The following is a 22197-nucleotide window of genomic DNA, read 5'->3' on the forward strand; positions in this document are numbered from 1 at the left end:
TATACCGGACAGGTTTTGTTTGATTGGGAACTTAGACTGCCCCACACAAGACCACATAACACAATTAATTTCTTCTAAATTTTCGTTCTTTGACACTCTTCGAGTCACACGTTTTGCAGCGTCAGGTGCGAATGGACCCCATACACTTTGAAATACACATACAAACACACGCTAGCAATCCGCACAATTAATCAGTGACGAAACTTTTCGCGTATATGGTATTTTTCGTCGAAAGGAAATTTCTCCTAGCGAAAATCCAGTTTTGGGAAAGCACTTTAAGCAAATACATTAATAACCGTTTTTCAAAGCGAGGCTCAATTTTACAATTGAAATTGAAACCAATTTTAAGGAATTTTTGTTTGAAGTAAGTATTTTCTAAACTAAAATCCTGTTTAGGCGGAAAGTGTCGTCACATGTTGACCGCCGTGCGAAATGTACAGGCTAATTTAGGACGCGACTTTACGCATGCATTAGGTCCCGTTTTCTCATTGCGTTGCTTGTATAAGTTAGGTCCTTATGACACTACCTTGGTCATAATAATTCAGAGATTTCGGATTGTGTTGTTTCTTGTATAAAGTTAGTGAAATACAACAATAGCATGTTGTGACGTCATTATCGGTACTCATCGCTGGTATGTTATGGCAACCGTGTCTTCAGGTAGACAGAGCTCGTGTATGGGTGGATTGTTTGTTGCTGCGCACATGAAATGTTCTCGTATGTCCAGTATCAAAAGCTGAGAATGTTTAATCAGATAAAAAAACTTTCCGTCTAAACTGAAGTTTCGCTATGGAGAGATCATGTAAACGGAAAATATAAATAAAAACATGTTAATCTGAGACGATACTTTGCGCACATGCATAAAGTCCGGTTTCCAGAGCGAGACGCATTTGTATTAAACAGACACTGAATGGCAAGCTGTATTTTACAGAAAGCGAGTGTCGCTATTTCCTTTATGTTTTGTTGTGACTTTTTCGCCAAGATGTACTCACTTTGTTCTCGATGTGATTAGGATAGACACGTCATTACATTCGTTAAATAACCAAATAAAGGAACGCTAAGATGTAATCCTTCTTTATTAAAATTGGTCTTTACTCACATTTCATGCAGCTTGACGGACTTGTAATACGGCCAAGTAATCGGATATAAATCACTGCCTTACAATTCGTGTGCAAATATATCAGTCAGATCTTAACAAAAAATTGGCATCTGTTTTCGTTCGCATTTCGGAAGCGATAAAAACCGACAGCAAGATCACATCTCACAAACTGTAATTAACATTTAGCCATATGCATATTATATGAGTCCATCGGCTTCTTTAACTGAGACTTCCTAAGCGAAGAGGTTTTTTTTCAAAAATGGTTTCTCTTAGATATTTTTTTAAATAAACGCAGGAACTGTATTCGATGCCGACTGCTATAAATAAATTGCAGCTGCCTCTCGCATGGATAAGACTAAGTAAAATTCCAAGACAAATTGCGTAATGCATGTTATTCTCTATTTGTCTACGCTGACGCGTGTTTGCCCAGATGCACACACTTTCGTCTCAATATGATTATGATAGACAAACTATTACATCAATCCTTTAGTCGATTGAGAGAACGCTAAGCTATATGAAATTATTCTCGGTTTGATAAATACGGTATATTATGGTTTATTACGTGTTATTTAGAAGAGAGATTATGGTAATGGTTTAGCGCGAATAATGCACGGGTTTTGTGTGCATGTTTTAGCGCGAAAGCGCACGAGTTTTTCGTTTTGGGGTATATATGATTTGCACATCTATTGAGTCGCCATTCGAGGGTGTATTTGACAGGCAAACGTTATGGAACAAGAAAACGAAAGGGTGATAAAGTAGTTTAGGCGTTCATTTGCGAAATACATAGTATTCGGAAGGAGATTTTCGATGAGAGGACTGATTCTCTGCTAGAAGCGGAATGGTGAGCTGGAACTTCGAACAAAGGTCAGACTTGTTGGTTCTGTTTATTGTAATAACACTGGCAACAACATTCCGATTGAAATTAACACAGGTTGTGTTCCTTGTTAACTTTTATGATAAGTATATTCAATAACATGCTCCATATCTTTATTTGTGCTGTTGTTTTTGTTTAGTTCCAACTATTCAGATACATCAATTGATTTGATTATTGGGTAAAAATGAAACTATTTATGTTCAGAAAGAGGTCGCAAATGTAATGGTTTGGTAGGATTATATATAGGTAAGGCCACATAGTGTGTCACTCCAGGTTGTTTTGATAGCAGAGTTAGATCACTCTCCCTCATGTTTTTACGAAAACCTTGCTTTATTGTTATTGTTTTTAAGATATAACACCTTATATGGTCATACATGTGTTACAAGTTTGTGTATTAGTTCCAAACGTATAATTCAACAAACGATTAATAACAATTAACTGCCGTTTTCCTTATAATTCAGCACGATGGTTGTGTGCGATATATGACGTGGTATGATAATGGGCGGATGAAAATTTATGCGAACATATCTTTAAACTATTCAGGTATTCCAATTGTGAATTAAGAATGTAACATCAAAAATCGATACATTACGGAAATATATATTCTATTCATCTATGAAACAGCTATAGAGACTTGTCTTGTAAACTTTTTTCGAAACATGTTTGTGTTTTGCATATATTACATCTCGTTCGCTGGATATTGAATAAACAGTTTATATGTTATTGTTGTATACAATTAAAAAAAAAAAAATTCTCTAAATTGAATTAAAACATTAAGAGTTATTATATTTTTCATAATAATTTAAGACGTTAAGTTTTCCCTGCAAGGTTGGTGTCAATAATGGTGCATGCATATGTGCTAATCAATTTACGATATTTTGGATAAACTGTGGTATAAATTTGGTTTGAAAAGAGCGTTGACAATAAGACTGTTGTTTTAAACTTAGATGAAAGGCTTTTATCGGTTTTGTTAAATTTAGTTTCGTCATAGTTAAATGCATTTTTATAGATTAGGTACTGTAATGATAACAAAAGTAGACCGGATTTATTTGCAATATAAGTCATTTTGTTTTCGTGATAGTTTTTGTTCTTGTTTGGTGGCCTGTTGGCTTGATGTGTAAAGACATTTTGCTTTTATGGTGTTTGGCCGTTTTTTGAATGCCAGTTAACATGTGTAATTTGCTTATCGTTTTGGTGAAAGTCAGTTGACCAGATGTGGATAAACCCAGTTAGCGCGTGTAGTTTGTTAACCAAACTTGTTAAACGTGCGTTTACATTAACATTTTGGTTTTTATTTAATGTTAAGATTGTACTGTTCGAAGGATATTATATATATTGGAGAACATTACATGTATGTTATTAAGGGCCAGATTGGCTTATGTAAATTAACCGGTTGGCTCGGGTTGTCCGTTGACAGTTTGTTGAAAGCAGATTTTTTCAGATGCGTATAAGCCAGTTTGCTTGCGTGTCAGTTCACTAAAATGTCTCAAAACACATGTTGAAATTGCATTTACACATGTTTGCGAAGTTTATTTTTTCAGAAGCTGGACAGTTCGAAGAATAAATAATGAATAGTGTAACATTATAGTAAGAGGGCAGCTCGAAAGGTATATTTTTTTTTTTTTTTTTTTGTGTAATTATGTGTTAGAAAATAACTTGTTAAGATTAATAATGATGATTTTATTGATGATGATGTTATAAATGTTGATGATGATGCTAACGTTATTGATGAGGAGGAGGAATAGTTGACAGTATTTTGTGAATGGATAATACTACAATAACGAATTTTGAGTGAATGAAATTATTTAAGGTTTGATAAATACCGAATGATGTTGGTCTATACATATTATTTAGAAGAGAAAGAGAGTATGGTTATGGTTTAGCACGTAAAAATGAATGAGTTTCTAGGTTTTGCGTTTAATTGAACAATAACAAGTTACGGTTCAGCAACAGGGATTATTCTCAGATGGTACATGTATTCCTTTTAGAGTCACAGAAATTCAACTTTGCATCAATACCGGTTTTCTTTGAGATTTGTTTGATGGGTTAAAATTCCAAAAATTGACGAGTTTTGCAGCCGACCAAGTACCTATAGCTTTGTATTGGAGTGTGTTAAGCATTTTGTTGTTTTCAAATTAGTAAATCAAAATTTAATACGGTGTTCTAGTATATCAATTGAGCTTATGCTATTGCCATAGAAATTTGAGCCAGGGTTCGATCAGTAGCTTAAAGTATGTCTGTGTTGTTGAATTGAACCTAAAAACAAATGTCAAGTCGGTAGTTTTAATTTTAAGAGCAGAACATACGTATTGATTGTGAGAACTTTAGTAAAATGTGTTTGGTATTTGTGCATGTCTCTTGTGGTCATTGGACCAAGTTGTTTAAGGCCAATTGACCTGATTTTGAAAGCCAGTTGGCTTGTATGGTCAGTTGACCGTTTTTAAAGCCAGTCTATATGATGTGTGAAAGCCTGTTGGCTTGTGTTGTCAGGTTACCGAACTTTCTTAGAATGAAAGTCTCATAGAATTAACAATATTTGCAAGTTTATTGTTTGCAATGCAGTAACTGGACAGTTCGAATAGTATATTAAGTATTGAAGAACATAAAGGTATGGTTTATGTAGTATGTTATTATTATTACTAGGATTATTATGATGTATTTTATTTGGGTGCATTCGGAGAATTGCAAAGCCGGTAGTTAAAAAAGAGCCTATTACATCAGATATATTAAAGAAATTTTATCACACTTTTGTTTCTGAGAGCGATTGTTCTTTGGGGTATTTAAGAGACGTTACAATCTTTTTCTTATCTTATGCTGTTTTTTTAGGATAAGTGAAATTCTGTCTGTTAAAAGATCAGATGTTGTATTTTTAGATACGCATTGTGATATTAAAGTTGAAAAGTCAAAAACGGACATTTTAAGAGAGGGTAATACTGTTCTGATTGCAAAAACTAATGCAGACACATGTCCTGTGAAATTGTTTGAAAAGTATGTGTGTGTTGCAGATATTGCATGTTCATCTACTGATTATGTGTTTAGACCAGTTTATTTGTGTAATGTTAAACACTGTTTCAAATTGATTTCTAATAATAAGCATATAAGTTATTCTACTATAAATGATAGTTTTAAGAAGAAGTTAAGTCTATTGGGTTATGTTTCTTCTAAATATGGACTTCATTCTTTTCGTGCTGGTGGAGCATCTATAAGTGTCAATAATAAGACTGTGGATAGACTTTGGCAAAGACATGGTAGATGAAAGAGTGTTTCCACTAAGGACGGATATGTTAAAGATTCTTTGAAAGACGGATTATCGGTGTCGCTAAATTTAGATTTGTGAAAAGTCATTATTAATGTATGTGTGATTTGAAATGTATGATGTGTTGTTCGTAGCACATTTAAAGACACTATAATATATTATTATATAAATGGTTTGGAAATGCTTTTGAGTATTATTAAGTTCTGTGTTTGTGTTGTGTGTATGTTCCTTGTGGTCATTGGATCAATTTGTTTACGGCCATTTGGCCTCATTTGGTAAGCCAGTTGGCTTGTATGGTCAGTTGACCGTTTTTTAAAGCAAGTTGATCTGATGTGTGAAAGCCGGTTGGCTTTTGTGAGTTGACCTTATTTTCTTAAAAAGCATGTTCACATGGAATTAACAATCTTTGCAAGTTTATTTTTTGCAGTGCAGTAACTGGACAGTACGAATGGTATATTAAGTATTGGAGAACATAAAGGTATGGTTTATGTAGTATGTTATTATTATTATAAGGATTATGATATTTTTTTTTCCGTTTTAATGTTTATCATTAATTTTGTAAATATTGTTTTATTATATCTGTTTAATTCTCTTGTGCATTATTCGATTGGTCATTTGACCGTTTGTGAAGGCCAGAGTGTGCCTGATGTTGATTAGCCGTTTGGCTTGTGTGGTCAGTTGACCGTTTGTGAAGGCCAGAGTGTGCCTGATGTTGATTAGCCAGTTGGCTTGTGTGGTCATTTGACCGTTTGTAAAGGCCAGAGTGTGCCTGATGTTGAAAAGCCAGTTGGCTTGTGTGGTCAGTTGACCGTTGTTGAAGGCCATAGTGTGCCTATTTTGATTGAATTATTGTTATTGCTTTTACAAATGTTTGTAATTGTATCTTTTCAGTTAAAACACAGTTCGAGAGGTATATAACGTGGTGGAGAATATTTGGGTATTCATTTTATGTTTCATATTATTTGTATTCTCTCTTTGTTTTATTCGAAAGTCCTGTCAAATACAAGCACTCACTCCTATTTTGTCTTTGGTTTATTATTTGTATGATAATGATAATGATGTTGATATGGGTTATAAAGATGATGAGATTTTAATAGTATTTTGAGAATAGAGAATAATAAATTTACTCATAACTATGAGTAAAATCCATCTTATTACGATATGTCGTCACTTGGGGTTCAGGCTGTTGTATTGGCAATGATATACATGTACCACTAAGTAATCGGATACAAAGCACTGTCTGACATGCGTTTTGCGAATGTATGACTCCGATGTTGACCAATGTTGGCCTTTGATGGTGAGGGATTCGGACGTGTTTGACTCAATGGAAACAGACCGCACGATTGCTTGTCACAAACTCGACTTAACTTATTGCGCCATCATTACATGGGGATTTGATTTCCTTCCTTAAAATGTTACGGCCACAATACGTATAGCTAAGAAAATAGAAATGCGGTGTAATTGTGTAATTTACTCGGTCTGATAAATTGATCTGTGGTTGATTGTAGAAGATTTAAGATGACGTCTAACTGGTGTTTCTGATCACCTGTTCTTTGAGTGATTAGAAAAGAATCACAGTGTAATAAATAAAACAATTTACTAATTTTTGAGCTGTAAATCAACAACATTCGAACTTTTTTAATTTACGTTAATTGAAATGAAAATAAAAATACTAAATTAAAAAAAGTATTCCGGAAGGCTAGCTGGAAGGGCGCTCGACTACAAATCTGAGGATCGCGAGTACTGTCAATAGTTGTTTCTCATGAACGTACGTTTATACATCACCATAGCGATTGCTCAGCCGGGAATCGGATTTTAACAAATATGAAACAGTCCCTATAGCTCCGCTTTATACATTTCCAAATGTGCCATGTTTTCGTATGATCGACATTTGAATGTACAAAGGCGAGAAAGTGCCCTAGCATTTTCGCTAATTTGTTTCTGGCTTATTGCGCTTGTATTCTTAACTTAAAAAAAATAAATACTGTTAAATCATTGATTTTCGTGTAATATAAATTTTCGTTGATTTCGATGGTTGACTGATCAACGAATTTAACAGACACACATCAAAAAAATAACCGACGCATATTCCTCGTGCTTACTGCCAAATCGGAAATCCACGAAGTCATATTATGAAAAAAAACGCGAACTTCCAGACGACGAATATAAATGATTGTACAGTGTTGTAGATGTTCTTCAAGAATTTTGCTATCAAGTATAGTGCCTGTTCTAAACGTTTCGTATGTTTGTAATATACTGCACGTAAATCTATCTATAAGGGATTGTACATGCCTCGAAAAGTGATCATGTGCTACAAATCAAGCTCGAAATCGAGCTGATCAATCGGTTAACTTAGTAAAGCCACGTTCTACGAAAACAGGACTAATTGCATGTGCATTATGTATCGTCCCTGATAAGCCTCTGGAGTTTGTACAAGATAATCAGGGACGACACTTTCCGCTCTTATGGCTTTTTTCTTGTAAGGATGTTTCATCTTGGCGAAAGCCCAGTAAAGGCGAAAAGAGTCATCCAGAACTAATCTGTGCGCATTGCACATGCTTATCTTGGAAGATCCTTTACGCACATGCATTAAACGAAAATTTTCAGAAAACGCGACTTATTATAAGAAAATAACACTCGTATATTAACTATTGCCTGCTTTTCTTCCATAAATTTAACTGAATCTTTATATCGCTATTTTACGGCAAATGGACACACTTTATAATTGATTTTCAAAGAAATAGAACGCCCTTTAATTCATATTACTTCTGCTAGAAAAATCGTAAATTATAAATAATATAATACTGGGTTATACTTTTTCATAATCAAAGTTTTATGTAAACAGATTTTAAACTGTTTTAATCTTTAAAAGCATGTTTTTTTATTAATGAGCGTGTTATTATGGGAGGTTAAAATGTATAATTGCATTCCGGCTTTCAAAAGGCTTTGATTATTTGTTCGATTAGTGCTTCAACGTTGTGTTTATTGTACTATTCTCTTTGAATCTATTTAATAAATGCATGAAACACAAGTTTCAGAAAGTAGTGATTTGTAACATAGCAAACAATTTAAATTGAAGAAAGTCTATCAGTTCTTTATAACAGAACAACAACTATAAACATGCTATGATTAAATATTGGATCGCCGCAGTGAAACGCCCAATTCAAAGAATGGTAGTTTGAAACTGATTTGACGGCAAGCCAAATCTCACTCTTATCCAATAATCCATCGTCAACCAAACGCTTGTCTAAAAATTTCAATAAAATGTACCTTTGCAGAAAGTAAAAACATAAATATGAATGCCAAACGTGACGCGTGAATTAATCGATACACATATAATTTTAATGTACGATTGTCGTGTATATCGGAACCCTATTAAAGTGATAAGGATATGGGTTTATTAATTATAATAATACAAAGATATACGGTCCATCTATTAACTATTTTAAACTAGCAAGTGAGCAATGTATCAAAAGAAATTGTCAAAAAAACTATGCGCAAGGAAAGATGTAAATATGTTTCATCCACAGAACACTAAGAAGCTCTACTGCTTACAACCTCTGAAGACTGAAATAAACAAATATTGAAGATATGTACATAATTACGTTCGACAGCATCCATTTGTTTCTTGAAAATAAAATTATTTTCTGTATTATTAAAAAGCTCAGTATTTGTTGTTCCCGACCTATTCACGTGTTGAAATATTAAAATAGGCAGGATATTTGATTAAGGTGTAATGATGCAAGAACTGTGGTGAAAATACATCAATTACCATATATGAACCCTATACTGCTATGAATGGAACATTGCTGTTTGATTGAAAAATACTTGAGCTAGCTGACTCTATGAGCTGAGCATGAAGCGTGTGGTCTTTTAAAAATTCTTAATTACCTATAAGATTGGAACACTGGTTTTCTTTGTATTAAATGATAAACGTATACTCGCCAATGATCCGAGATGTGCCGCTGCAATTGTAACACTGTCACAACCTGGCTGTATGCATCTCCAATATAATGAATTTAATTGGCGCGTGACGTGTAGAGTTCCCTTGAGAAATTATAAATCAAAAATCCGTTCATGTTCCCTAGGTTTTCGTTTTATTGATACCCTGACAAATACCGTCCCGTCCTGTTAGAAAAAAAATCAGAGCACTGGCTTCGCTATTGGTACATTGTCTAAACGAGAAAGGCGCAAATGGCTGTCATAGTAACACATGAGATCGTTGTGATTAACTACAAGAAATATGTTATTGAACTGTACTGATCAGCCACGTAGTATCATATTTATAGCATATTTTTGCAAATTGTACCCCACTTTTATGGTGCCGATAACGTTCGGGTTATTCTGTTGCTGATTTGTTCAACAACAAATTATGTATGAACCTCGCTCTGGGAAAACCGGGCTTTATGTATATGAGTTAATTATCTACACAGAATAGCCTGTGCAGGCCGCACAGGCTAATCAGGGACGCCAATTTCCGCTGTTATGGAATTTTTTGTTTAAGGAAAGTACTTTCTTAACGAATATCCTGTTTAGGCGGAAAGTGTCGTCCCAGATTACCCTGTTCGGACTACACAGGCTCATTTAGGACGACACTTTACGCGTGAATTAAGCCCCGTTTTCTCACCGCCTTTCTCGTTTAAGTTTCATTACTAGTTCATACTAATTTAGAGATTCCGGATTGTGTTGTTTCTTGTTTGAACTAAGTGCATTACAACAATAGCGTGTTGTGACGTTGTTATCGGAAGTCTGCGCTGGTATTTTATGGCAACCATGTCTCCCCGTATACAAGGCTCATGAATGGGACGTTTGTTTGTTGCTGCGCGCATGACATGATCTTTCTATTGTTTTCCTTTCAGCGAAAAGAAACCTCGCTGCCGATGCAAATTGCAATGTCAAGTATTGAAAGCTGACAAATTTTAACCTTAATGTCGATTTAAAGACTGATCAATCGAAGGGCTGAACTTTTTTATCTGACATTTGTGTCAGACTAATATCGCAATAGCCAAGAAACGACGGTACATTGCCAAAGTAATAGTTATCTGGTTTTACTCATAAACCAAATGATCGGATGTAGGTTTTATTTTATAAAACTTTTCTATTTTGGTTACCAAAGGTGTAATGTCAGTTTGAATATCGATATTTTCAGACTCGGTTACCAAAAGTGTGATGGCAGATTTTTACTTGAGAGTTGGTAACAAAAGGCTTGATTTAAGTTTCCTACTTGACTCTGTTTGTGTCGGGGTAAATTAGGGTGATATGCGATTTATACCTGGCCATCTTCAGTCTTGCTTACAACGCTTTTGTTAATCAAACACAGTTACCAGTTATAGTTTTAACACATAGGAAATACTGACTTGGTGTTATTATGTATCAGGTAATATTCCCATTAACAGGACATAGACTTGTTTAACTTGTTGTTTTTTATTTGTGTTTATGAATAACTGCGGTTCTGATGTTTAAATAAGAACATGAGCATACTTCTGCAAAACTAAACTTTATTGATGGGTGTAGATTATTGTTCGTACAGGCTTATCAATGCCGACACTATCAGAGTTGTCTTAATGCGGTCTGTTCTTAACGATATTCTAGTACAAACTGAAAGTTCTGTCTCTGACTAGCCTGTGTGAACAATACATGCATTTAATCAATTTTTCCGAAACGAGGAGCCTATTCTCTAACATTTTGGGTATGGGTTCAAATAGTTAAATAAGCATAACCAAATCTTGAGATGTTCAGGTTAGGGTTAGGTTCGGGTTAGGGTTAGGGTTAATGTTGGGGTTAGGGTTAAATGAGGTCTCTTCTTAACGATATTCCAGTGCAAACGGAATGTGCTGTCTCTGATTAGCTTGTGCAGATGATACTTAACGTCCATGCATTAAAACCAGTTTTCTTCAAACGAGGCGCCTATTCTCTAACATTTGGGTATGGGTTCAATTAGTTGAATCAGCATAGTAAAATCTTGATATTTTGACAAAATATGAAAGGAGATAAGGTAAATAACAATAACGTCCGAAAAAATGAAGATTCGATACTTGACTGTCATCATTTGTTATGCGAAATGAATAATCGATTTGGTAAGCAAAACACATATTATGTTTTTTTTTCTTTTTTAAAGGGCAGCATTGTTTCATTTCGAAATTGTTATTTAATGTTTATTTGTAAGTTGCTTATTGTTAAGCGTTGTGTTTCAACGTGTCGCTATTTTATGTGCAGAATAATTTTCTGATTGAAAACATGTCCGAACATTTTGGGAATCGTTGTATCATCGAGTTATTAAAATGATGATTTCGAAACTGCCCATATAAGGTTCAACAATGAAACACTACAGAAAGAGTTTGCACTTGGCATACATAAAATATCATAAAAACAGAAACAGACGCTTATAACACGGTGACATTATTTGTCATTTATTATTTGTACGCAATTACTGATTCAGGCGTTAATTGAAATCTGACGATTTTAAATACAACACTATTAATATTAATACGATGTACAATATAATATTAATATATTAAATATTGCTTAAACAATAGGCATTGAGAAATGTTTCCAATTATAATATTACGATATTCTACTCAATTATGCAAACATCGTCGGAATATTTTGTAAGTTAAAGTGGTTTGAAAGAACCGAAACCTAATGGCAATGAACTTCAGAGGTTCGTTCATTTATTTAATGCAGTTTAATCTAAGACTGGAAAGCACATGCGTTGTAAAGTGTATTAACTGATTTGCGTAGATGTGTCCTTCGAAGTAAAATCAAGGAGAGAGAAACAGCCTTTTGTACGCTACTGAAAGCCATGTAACGATATTACTGAACCACAAATTGGTTCTTGTATAGGAGTAGGCTTGGTACATTTTAGCCGCGCCTTAGGAAAACCGGTCTTAATGCTTATGCGTAAAGTCTCGTCCCAGATTAGCCTGTGCCATCCGCACAAAGTAATAAGGGACGACACTTTTCACCTAAACTGGATTTTCGCTAAGAGGAAACTTTATCATAACGAAAAAAACAATACACAACAGCGAATATTTTTATGTTTTGTCAACTATCTAAAGTACTGTATGAACTGTTTTTCCAAGAAATGGACATCGAAGAAACGAGACTGTATGCACATTGTTCAAAGTTCTATTTTTGCATATGGATTGAATAGTAAATTTGGTGTCATAAAAGCGAGAACAATATAAAATATTGAAGTGCTCTTGCTCTAAGATCGCAGTTACGCTTTTTATCGATTCAATATTACGATGGTGGTGGTGGTTGTTCCGGCGACGACGAGGAAGATAATTATATCGAAACTCATGACAATTATGATGATGTAACTGATGATAAAGATGGTATGATGACCATGATGATTGTGGCAATAGTAGTGGTATTTGTGATTATGGTGATGGTGGCTGTGGTTTTGATGATTATGGTGGTTGTGTTAGGATTAACAGAATTGTGATGAGAATGAATGTGGTACTGCTATTATGATTTTAGTTATGATGATGGTGGCGTGATTATGCTCATTATTACGATAATGATGATGATTCTGATGGTGGTAGTCCGGTGGTAAAGGATGATAGTGACGATGTTGACGGTGTTTGCGGAAGTGGGGTAGTGATTGTGTCAATGATGTTTATTGAGGTGGTGGAATAAGTGTTGGTGGTGATGATGACGCAGTTTGTTTTGTAGTGGTGTTATAATGACGATGTAACGGTGATGTGATGGTGATATTTATGATTGTAACGCCATTTTGATTGTGCTGCTGCTGATGATGATGATAATTATAATGATAATGATGCTGATAAAGATTATTATGATAATGATCATTACCTGAATGTGGAAATTCCGGTTGTTACTATATATAAATGCCTTTATATTAACTATTGCGATAAACGGAAGAATTAAAAGCAATAAAATACCAGAGTGTGTAAAGTTCCAAATTGTTAGCCGGGGTTTGATATTAAAGCTTGACTTTTGACCGTGAATTCAAGAGTTGTGTGGAGGTTAAAGGGTCTTAACGACGGTATTTCCCAAACTAAGAACAGCAACATATTAAACGCTATATACGCATACGCTATATCACACTACATATAAATATCTCGCAGCAGTAAAGTATAATTATTTAGCATGCATGAAGTACATATACACACAATTAATATTTTACATCAAATGGCCCTAATAGCACGAAGCGTAATTCGACTTTACCAACGATATATGTTTTTTCTTAAACGTTCAAAAATATAGAATGAATTTCTAGAAATGAACAGGATTCTAATGAAGTTATGTTTATTACATGACAAATTGTAAAGCATTGAATTCGTCTATACGGATTGATGATTTAATTAGCACAGACATTCGGGAAACTATATACGATTTCTTGGACGAAATCTACTTCCGTCACCGAAACAATTTTCTACAAACTGACAATTTTCTAATTGCTCGACCAGTTAATGAATATTAATATTTGTGTGAAACTGGTACATGTCAATATTTGAGTAATTGAGAATCATAATGACACTAATGAAGCATTGACCGAGAAATAAAAAGCTTGCTCCAACCCTTATTTTCTTTGATTGTTTGGGTAGACCATTCTTAAATGAAGCATGTTAAGTGTAGTCCCAGTTAGCTTTCCACACAGGTTGATTTGGGACGAGACTTTCCACCTCAACTGGATTTTCGTTAAAAGATGCTTCATTTAAACGAACAATACCATACAAGCGGAAAGTGTCGTCCCTGATTAGCATGGTGGTACTGCACAGGCTAATCTTGAACGACACTTTCCGCACATGCATTAAGTGCCATTTTTCCAGAACAAGGCTCGATTTCAGCTTGATAACCCAGACATACTTTCCGTGACTATTTCTTTACGTGCTTATGTTTACCACGAATTCGTACAGCTTAACATTTGAAGACAAACAATATTCCTAATTTCAGTTCAGTATTTTTCAAATCCATTTTGTAAGAACAGCTGAATATATGTGGATTTATAAATACTGTGTTAGTTTGGATAATTTTTTCATATGTATAATTGACTTTTGGAAAGAACCACACGTTTTCTTTAAAACGAAACGCACACGTATACACGGCCATTGATCTGAGAAGTTATGCTTCAAACGAAACACTATCACCGCTAAGCCGTGCGCCGCTAATATCCGCTCAGAAGCAATAAGTTCAAAATGACAAACGAATCACTGGAATCCATCCGAATAATTAGAAATCGAACCCCCGGAAATATCGCTGGAGTCTCAGTTCCCTTGAGACGCTGACGAATACTGCTACGTCATGACAGTCAACACCTCGGGTCGCACGCTCCATTTGGTTGCAGTTTCTAACTTCAACATCGCTAAGGCTACGAATAAACAAATGATGTTTCCTAATAGCTAAGGGTCGTTTATGTTTCAATTATTTATTAGCCAAGTGAAGATCCTATTGTTAATAGCGCATACAATGCCAACATTCAGCCACAGAAACCACACTGTTGCTGAATTGTTGTCATTGAGCCGTGTTCTGGGAAAACGGGGCTTAATTAATGCTCTTAAAGTTACGTTCCAGATTAGCGTCATTATCAGTGGCGAACCTTTCCGCGTAAACTATACTTTTGCTTAGAAGAGGCTTTCCTTAAACGAAAATTACCAAATACTGTAAGCGGAACGTGTCGTCACTGTTAGCCCGTACGGACTGCCCAGGAGTCTTGAAGAGGCTTTCCTCAAACGAAAATTACCATATAAGCGGAGGGTGTCGTCACTGGTTAGCCCGTACGGACTGCCCAGGAGTCTTGAAGAGGCTTTCCTCAAACGAAAATTACCATATAAGCGGAGGGTGTCGTCACTGGTTAGCCCGTACGGACTGCCCAGGCTAATCTGTGACGACGCTTTAATCACATTCTAGTAGCCCCGTTTTCCCAGAGCGCGTCTCATCTTTATAATATACTCTGCTTCTCTGCTGGCGGTATTGAGATGCGAGGATGCAGGAAACTGTTCACCTATCACTTCGGGCGGAATGCCAATCTCGCACGCTCAGTAGGCCGATACATTCCCGCTTCTAGCGGTGTCTCTGAAAGAATTGTGTAACGCTGGATTATTCTTACCTCTGTCAGTGACAATATTCTTATTGGAAATTAACCGGTAAGAACTTATCTATGATACTTATTACGCGTTTACATTGTCAATAAATATCGCTACATTGATTGATAGTGCAAGCAGATGTCAGATTTTTTTAATTGATGAAATTAATAACTGTTGTTTTTTTGCAAATGTACATACGAAGGATAACTTCAGAAAATAATTACGTGAATTTCATTTATGAAGTCAATACTCTAAAATGGATAAATATATTTTACATATTAACAATTTTCACACGTCTGTATTTTTTAAGGTAATTAGAATAGTTGTTGGATTTACAGAACGTGAAAGCTCCTGTATAACTGATATCTGACGTATTGAAGTATTATTTCAGTGTCTTGTAACTGAACTATCTTATGCGTCAATGTCAGATGTAGTTACAAGGTAAACATTTTCAATCTGACAATTTTATCTTGTGTCAATCTTAATTAATGGAAATCTCATACACAAAACTGGTATGTGAAACCAAACGGAAAAAAAACTGTAATGTTGCAATGAATTTGTTAATATTACAAAATGATATGCCATAAGTAAATAAATATCAATTATGTATTGCACATATATTTTAAAGCCTAAAACAATTGTAAACTGTTTGGTAGAAGCTTTCAAACTTTGATGTTAGAATATAACTCGTCTAGGCGCTGTACAATTGCATGTTTACATACAACTTTACAAAAGTGTCTTACATATTATTTGTTTTTATGCAAACTTTTTTTCATAGTCATACTTGTTCATCTTTAAATACGTAAGACTGTATTATTTTCCGTCTCGGTCGTATTTCGTTTGATTATGATAACTTGTCCAAAGGCAGAATGCTAGATTGCCAATTAATTTTGAAACTCAAAACCAAAGTTCATCTTAATGCAATTAAGTATGTGATATGGCATTTCATCTATGGTACGTATATTCTCAAAATAATTAAATATACATATGCTTGAGATAAGAAATTGTTGTAAAATAAATAATATAGAAATTATTTTTCCGATAGTTATTCATTTAATTCAAACAACCCTATTGCATACGACCCTCACTCTGGGAAAATGAGGCTTAATCCACGTGCACAGGCTAATCAGGGACGACACTCTCCGCTTTTATTGATTTTTGTTTGTTTCAATGAAGTCGTTTTTAAACGCAAATTAAGTGTAAGTGTCGTCCCTAATTAGCTGAGAGAACTGCTAATCTGGAACGACACTTTACGCAAAGCATTAAGCCCCATTTTCCCAGAGCGTTGTATATACGTAATATGAGACAATCCATACACTACATTCAACATGAACAAGTGGATACAGAGGATATGAACGCATTGGGACGATTGCTGCAAATCGTTTGAGGTTTAAACCGTTTGAAAGTCAATAGTTGGCCCAGAATTAAACACAAAAATCAAACTTGTAGATTAAAATCAACCTGATAATATCGCAGTTCAAATTAGAGAGCAACTAGTGTATGTAAGAGAACAATCATATATAATTTTATTACATCGAATTTCATTTTATTTCCGACTGTAAAGAACGTTCAACATAAATTGTAACATAGCATTGACTATGTGTTTAATTAAGCCAATTTTGTCTTCATATACGTATACGTATATTACTACCATAGGTACTCTGCTATAACGAAGCTCCACTGCGATTTTGTATTTATAGCATAGTGGTGCTTTTCTAAAATCATGACTTAAAGTTGCGTTGACCTGTAAAAGAACACCTGAATATTTTAAAAACGTTTGGTACACATCGCACACATTATATATTTTTAAGACAGTTAATGCTTTTCATTTAAAACAAGTATTAATTTTAATTTCAAGATATTTTCGTTCCGAGTGCGATATCATTCGTGACCATGCCAACGCACTCCAGAGTTATTTACACCTACGGTTTACAGAAACAGTCCGATGAACAATGTTTACTAAGCCGGTAGTCTTTACCATTTGCATGGAGTGTTTTGTATATAGATATAAAGAATATCATAAGAAATGTTTTTTTATCAGATTAATTAAACAAAGTATCGTTGTCTTCGTCAACCAACATTAATTTTCTGAAAAGTTGCTTCCTCTTGTTTTACTGATCTGTACAATCAATATTATTCGCGGGACATTAATTTTCTTTGATTTATTTATCCACGAATCTAACACAAACACATTGGAAAACGCCCGACGCAAATTCCCCATTTCTGATTCTCAAAATTAGAAATCCACGATTTTACGTGACAAAAGTAAACAACATTTAAAAAAAACAACAACAGCATGTAATTACAAGCCGATCAATATAAATAGTTTTACAGTATTTACAATCGAACGGTAATATCATCGCTACGCCCCATGAAAGCGATGCCGCTCGCAAGAACATTCATGCATCGTTGTCTTTTATATTTATCGGACAGCAAATCAGTTTAAATATCTTTTTGTGTTGGCTGTATTCCACTTATATTATCTCGCGGCCTAAAACGAAAGGCCGAGATTATCGAAGCAAACCATTGAAGAGTATACATGTAAGCTAGAAACAAAGATATAGTAAAACAAATATTTTTTTAAACATATGCTATTAACACAGAGGTGGTGTTGTTAAAAAATTATCGATGTTAATAATCGGATGTAACATTAACAAAACGTCTGTCCGTCTGTCTGCCTGTGTGTCTGTCCGTCTGTATGCCTGTCTATCCGTCCGTCCGTCTGTATGTTTGTCTTATAAGCTGTCGATATGCGTAGATTATTTTGATTAACCTAACTAATATACATTATTATTTACGGCAATATTTTATCAATCATACATTTGCTGATCGCGCGAAAGTGCGAACGTTTGTTTGTGCGTGGACGTTTTCTTTCATGTGTAACTTAAAGACATGTAAAGGAATACTAAGTTGGTCTAACCGAAACTATGTGGTTTTTAAATTATGTCGATTTGGCGTAGAGAACCCTGGTAAAGGTGATTATTTAATGTCCCTGTCCCTTTCGAATTGTTATATATCAATGTGTATCAGTTACACCGTTAAAATGCTTACGATGAACCACATATTCATTATTAAAGTCTTAAAACAGTATCACCTCTGAATATAATTCATAACTTTACAACATGATCCTTATCTAGCACTCTGCCAAATATTCTCAAATATTGTCGCTGCATTTTAAACATATTGTCTCTAAGGACGTGCTGACGATATCAGGCTACATGCAAGTGCGTTAAGTGTCGTCCCAGATCAGCCTGTGATGTCAGCCTGTGATGTCAGCCTGTGATGTCAGCATAGGCTCATCAAGGACGGCACTTTCCGCATGTACGTATTGTTTTTTAAAGTAAGTCTCTTCTGAACGAAAATCCAGTCTTTGCTGACAGTGTCGTCCCTGATGAATCTCTATGTAGTGCCAGTCTTTGCTGACAGTGTCGTTCCTGATGAATCTCTATGTAGTGCCAGTCTTTGCTGACAGTGTCGTCCCTGATGAATCTCTATGTAGTGCCAGTCTTTGCTGACAGTGTCGTCCCTGATGAATCTCTATGTAGTGCCAGTCTTTGCTGACAGTGGCGTCCCTGATGAATCTCTATGTAGTGCCATAGCGAGGCCCATATGTATTATTGTCAAATTCTTATAATTGTAAAGTACAATTCTATTTAATTGTGACCCTAAAAATGTTCAACAGAAGCGTTTCATGCAGAACGTTTGAATGATTTTACCGGAACTCAAATAATATCAGTACGCTGGAAGACATGAATTTGTTCCTAAAATTGTATACATGGCTGCATCGAAGAGATTTGGACATACCATGCTGTTGAAGAAAAAAAACGTTGGCTGTTAGAGATGCTTTTGTTGAACAGAAATTATTTACGAGATACATTATCATATTTTTCTGTTGGAGATTTTTTGCACATCAGTTAGTTACGACATACAGTACCAAAGTTTGCTGTTGGAGATTTTTCGTTGCACAACAATCATTTATGAGATACAATATCAAACTTGGCAGTATGCATGCTTGATGCTAGCACTGCGTTGATAAAAAACAAAAAAACACATCTTTACGTAATTCGGCAATAAAAGAAATATCGCTGTTGTTTAAAATACTTGTGATTTATACTGGTAGAGCAGAACATGAGCCTCGATATACAGCAACCTCCTCCTTGGTAATATATGTACGGAAAGTGTCTGACTGCACAGTCTATTCTGGTATGACACTTTACGCACTTGTATTAAAGGGGCCTTTTCGTGCCGTTTTGGTAAATTGACATTATTAAACAAAACATTAATTTCAGATTCGCAAATTTCCGTTGTAGTTATTATGTTTGTGAGGAATCACTAATTCTGAACATTTACCATGCTCCAAATTATCCATTATATGCATCTTTTGACGATTTAAAAACCTGAAAATTATGAAGTGTTGCCACGCGAAACGATTGAATTATTTGAAGAGTTCGGTTGTTGTCGTTATATTTTGCTATACTACGAGGAAAGCTTATATACAGTTTAAAATACATCGCTCATTTTATTAGCACGGATGGCCGAGTGGTCTAAGCGATAAATTTTTACTCAAGGGGTAAGTGGTTCGAGCCCTGCTGAGGGTTAATTTTTTTATTTCTTTATTTTTATTCTTTTGTTTTTTGTTTTACGGGAGCTTTTAAGATCCAATGTTTATATTTATCAGTATAAAGCATTTAATGAAACACTTCAATACATGCCATAATATGTGAAAAGGCCCCTTTAAGCACAGTTTTTCCAGTACGAGGCGCATATGCCTATAAGTCTGTATTACTCGTAAGGAAGTGAGATATTTAATGCATGTGCTGCGCATAATGTTCATGTACACATATTTAATTTCTATGTTTTGAGCATAAATTGACAAATAGCGTTATGTTTTTTTTTAAATTTAATCCGATATGTCTACGTACTTGCATCTCGTTCAGAGTCTGTTTCTATGTTAGACTTAAGATGTCGTACTTGTATGTGTACTGTAATTTATTTTTTGAAATTATTGACAAACATTTTTTAAATCACTAGCCTTGCTAATCTTTTAAACTTTTGTATTTTTAATGAAATCGTCCAATGTTATGTAGCTCTACAAGAAATAAAACATCGCAAATATAGTTAATAATTCATTTAATACTAAAACAAGTCAAAAACGCGATTAACTCTGATAAGGGACTTGTTCACAGATTGGTGCATTGAAATTAAAAAAAACACATGTCATATATGTTTTGAATAATGTATGGATTACATGTAAACAAGCAGGAGTAGCAATTCTAGCTGAAAACGATTAAAATATCGTTTGTTTATTGATACTCAACTGTCGAAATCGGAAAAAAATAAGCGTTTGTAACGACGTTTATAAAACGTAACGATTACATAACTGTACAATAACCAATAGCCTGCGTAGTATATTGGCCAAGCTGTAACATTTGATGTCCTCGATTAGAGCCCTAGGAAAGTCTATTACAACTATGTTCTTGTATAATATTGTTCAATTCTATTTCAAACAGTTATGTTAGTAAATTCATGTAAGAGCATTTGTCAAAATTAAAAAAAAAATGCGAACAAGTCCCTTTAATTCAATTATTGTGCAGTTTATGCATACAAAACATTTTATGGAGTAAATATGTATGTGAAAACTGTTTTGCATAATTGATCGTTTATAATCAGTTTGCAATAACTTTGCGATCTAGTTTTTTTTCCACAGGAGAGGTGTTATCTATTGTCCAAGTGATAATGTTTTGCCAAAGGACTGAAAATAGCTTAATATCTGATTGTTATCGCAACGTTGATAAGAAGAATGTTTTGTTGGATCTATTTGTTGTTATGCCTCTGAAATATGGGGTTTCAATAAATCAAAAGAGATCGAACGCATTCATTTAAAATTTTGCAAGAGATTGTTAAATGTGAAAATAAGCACATGTAACGCTACAGTTTATGGTGAGCTAGGCAGATATCCATTATATGTAAATAGATACGTACGCATTGTTAAGTATTGGTTAAAAATTATTAACAGTAAAAATATTATAATACAAACTGTGTATATTCAAGCATTAAATGATTGTAATAAGGGATGCAACAATTGGGTTGCAAATGTTAAACAATTGTTAAACGATTACGGATTTTCCTATGTTTTTGAAGCAGCAAATATAACTAATAGTCATGCTTTTGTTTGTGAATTTAAATGCAGAATTATTGATACCTTTAAGCAAGAATGGTTTGGTGATATGAATAGAGTTTCTACTCTAGATATGTATAGAATGTTTAAAACTACTCTTGAATATGAAAACTATTTAGATTTATTACCCAAGAGTCTACGTTTATACTTTGTGAAATTAAGGGCTTCCGCCCATCCATTGAGAATTCAGACAGGAAGATACTCACGCAACAATATCCCCCGTGAAGAACGTTATTGCCTTTGTTGTAATCAACGGGATATAGAGGATGAATTCCATTTTATTTGTGTTTGTTCATGTTACCGTTTTCTACGGCAAAAATTCATTAAACGTTTTTATTTCGTGAATCCATCGGTTGTTAAGTTCCATAGTTTATTAACATCAACTTGTAAATTTGAAATATTTAACGTGTGTAAATATGTTAAGGAAGCATTATCTGTACGAAATGCTATTTTAAATAATACCACTGAATTATAGTTTGACTTTCTTCAAAGAAGTGTATGTATCACTTTGCAGTCACTGATAGTATTTGTAATACATTGTCCTTACTGCCTTTAACATTACTATGTTTCTCCTTGTCAAAATCGTTGTTTATCTCGGTTCTTATTTTGTTTAGAAATGTCATTTCATTGAATTTAGTTCTGAAATGTCATTTTACTTACTAACATATATGCATCATTATATTGATTTGGTTACCTACTATAGTATAAGGATACGTGACATTACTTTATTTATAATTATAT

The 22197-nt window shown here is 34.4% G+C and overlaps 1 protein-coding gene and 1 long non-coding RNA gene across 2 annotated transcripts in view; both read left to right on the forward strand.

Moving 5' to 3' along the window:
- Positions 1 to 1651: 1651 nt before the first annotated feature.
- LOC127859078 (uncharacterized) lies at positions 1652 to 6245 on the forward strand. The gene is made up of 2 exons (XR_008039270.1): positions 1652 to 3577; positions 5654 to 6245. It is a non-coding gene; the product is annotated as an uncharacterized LOC127859078 (long non-coding RNA).
- An 8996-nt stretch (positions 6246 to 15241) lies between these two features.
- The window catches only part of LOC127859076 (gastric inhibitory polypeptide receptor-like), a 77036-nt gene continuing 70080 nt past the window's right edge, over positions 15242 to 22197 (forward strand). The window contains exon 1 of the mRNA XM_052396504.1: positions 15242 to 15338. The gene's annotated coding sequence lies outside the window, so the exon portion shown is untranslated. The remainder of the gene's footprint in view (positions 15339 to 22197) is intronic.

This window comes from Dreissena polymorpha, chromosome 14 (assembly GCF_020536995.1).
Source record: "Dreissena polymorpha isolate Duluth1 chromosome 14, UMN_Dpol_1.0, whole genome shotgun sequence".
NCBI lineage: Eukaryota > Metazoa > Mollusca > Bivalvia > Myida > Dreissenidae > Dreissena > Dreissena polymorpha.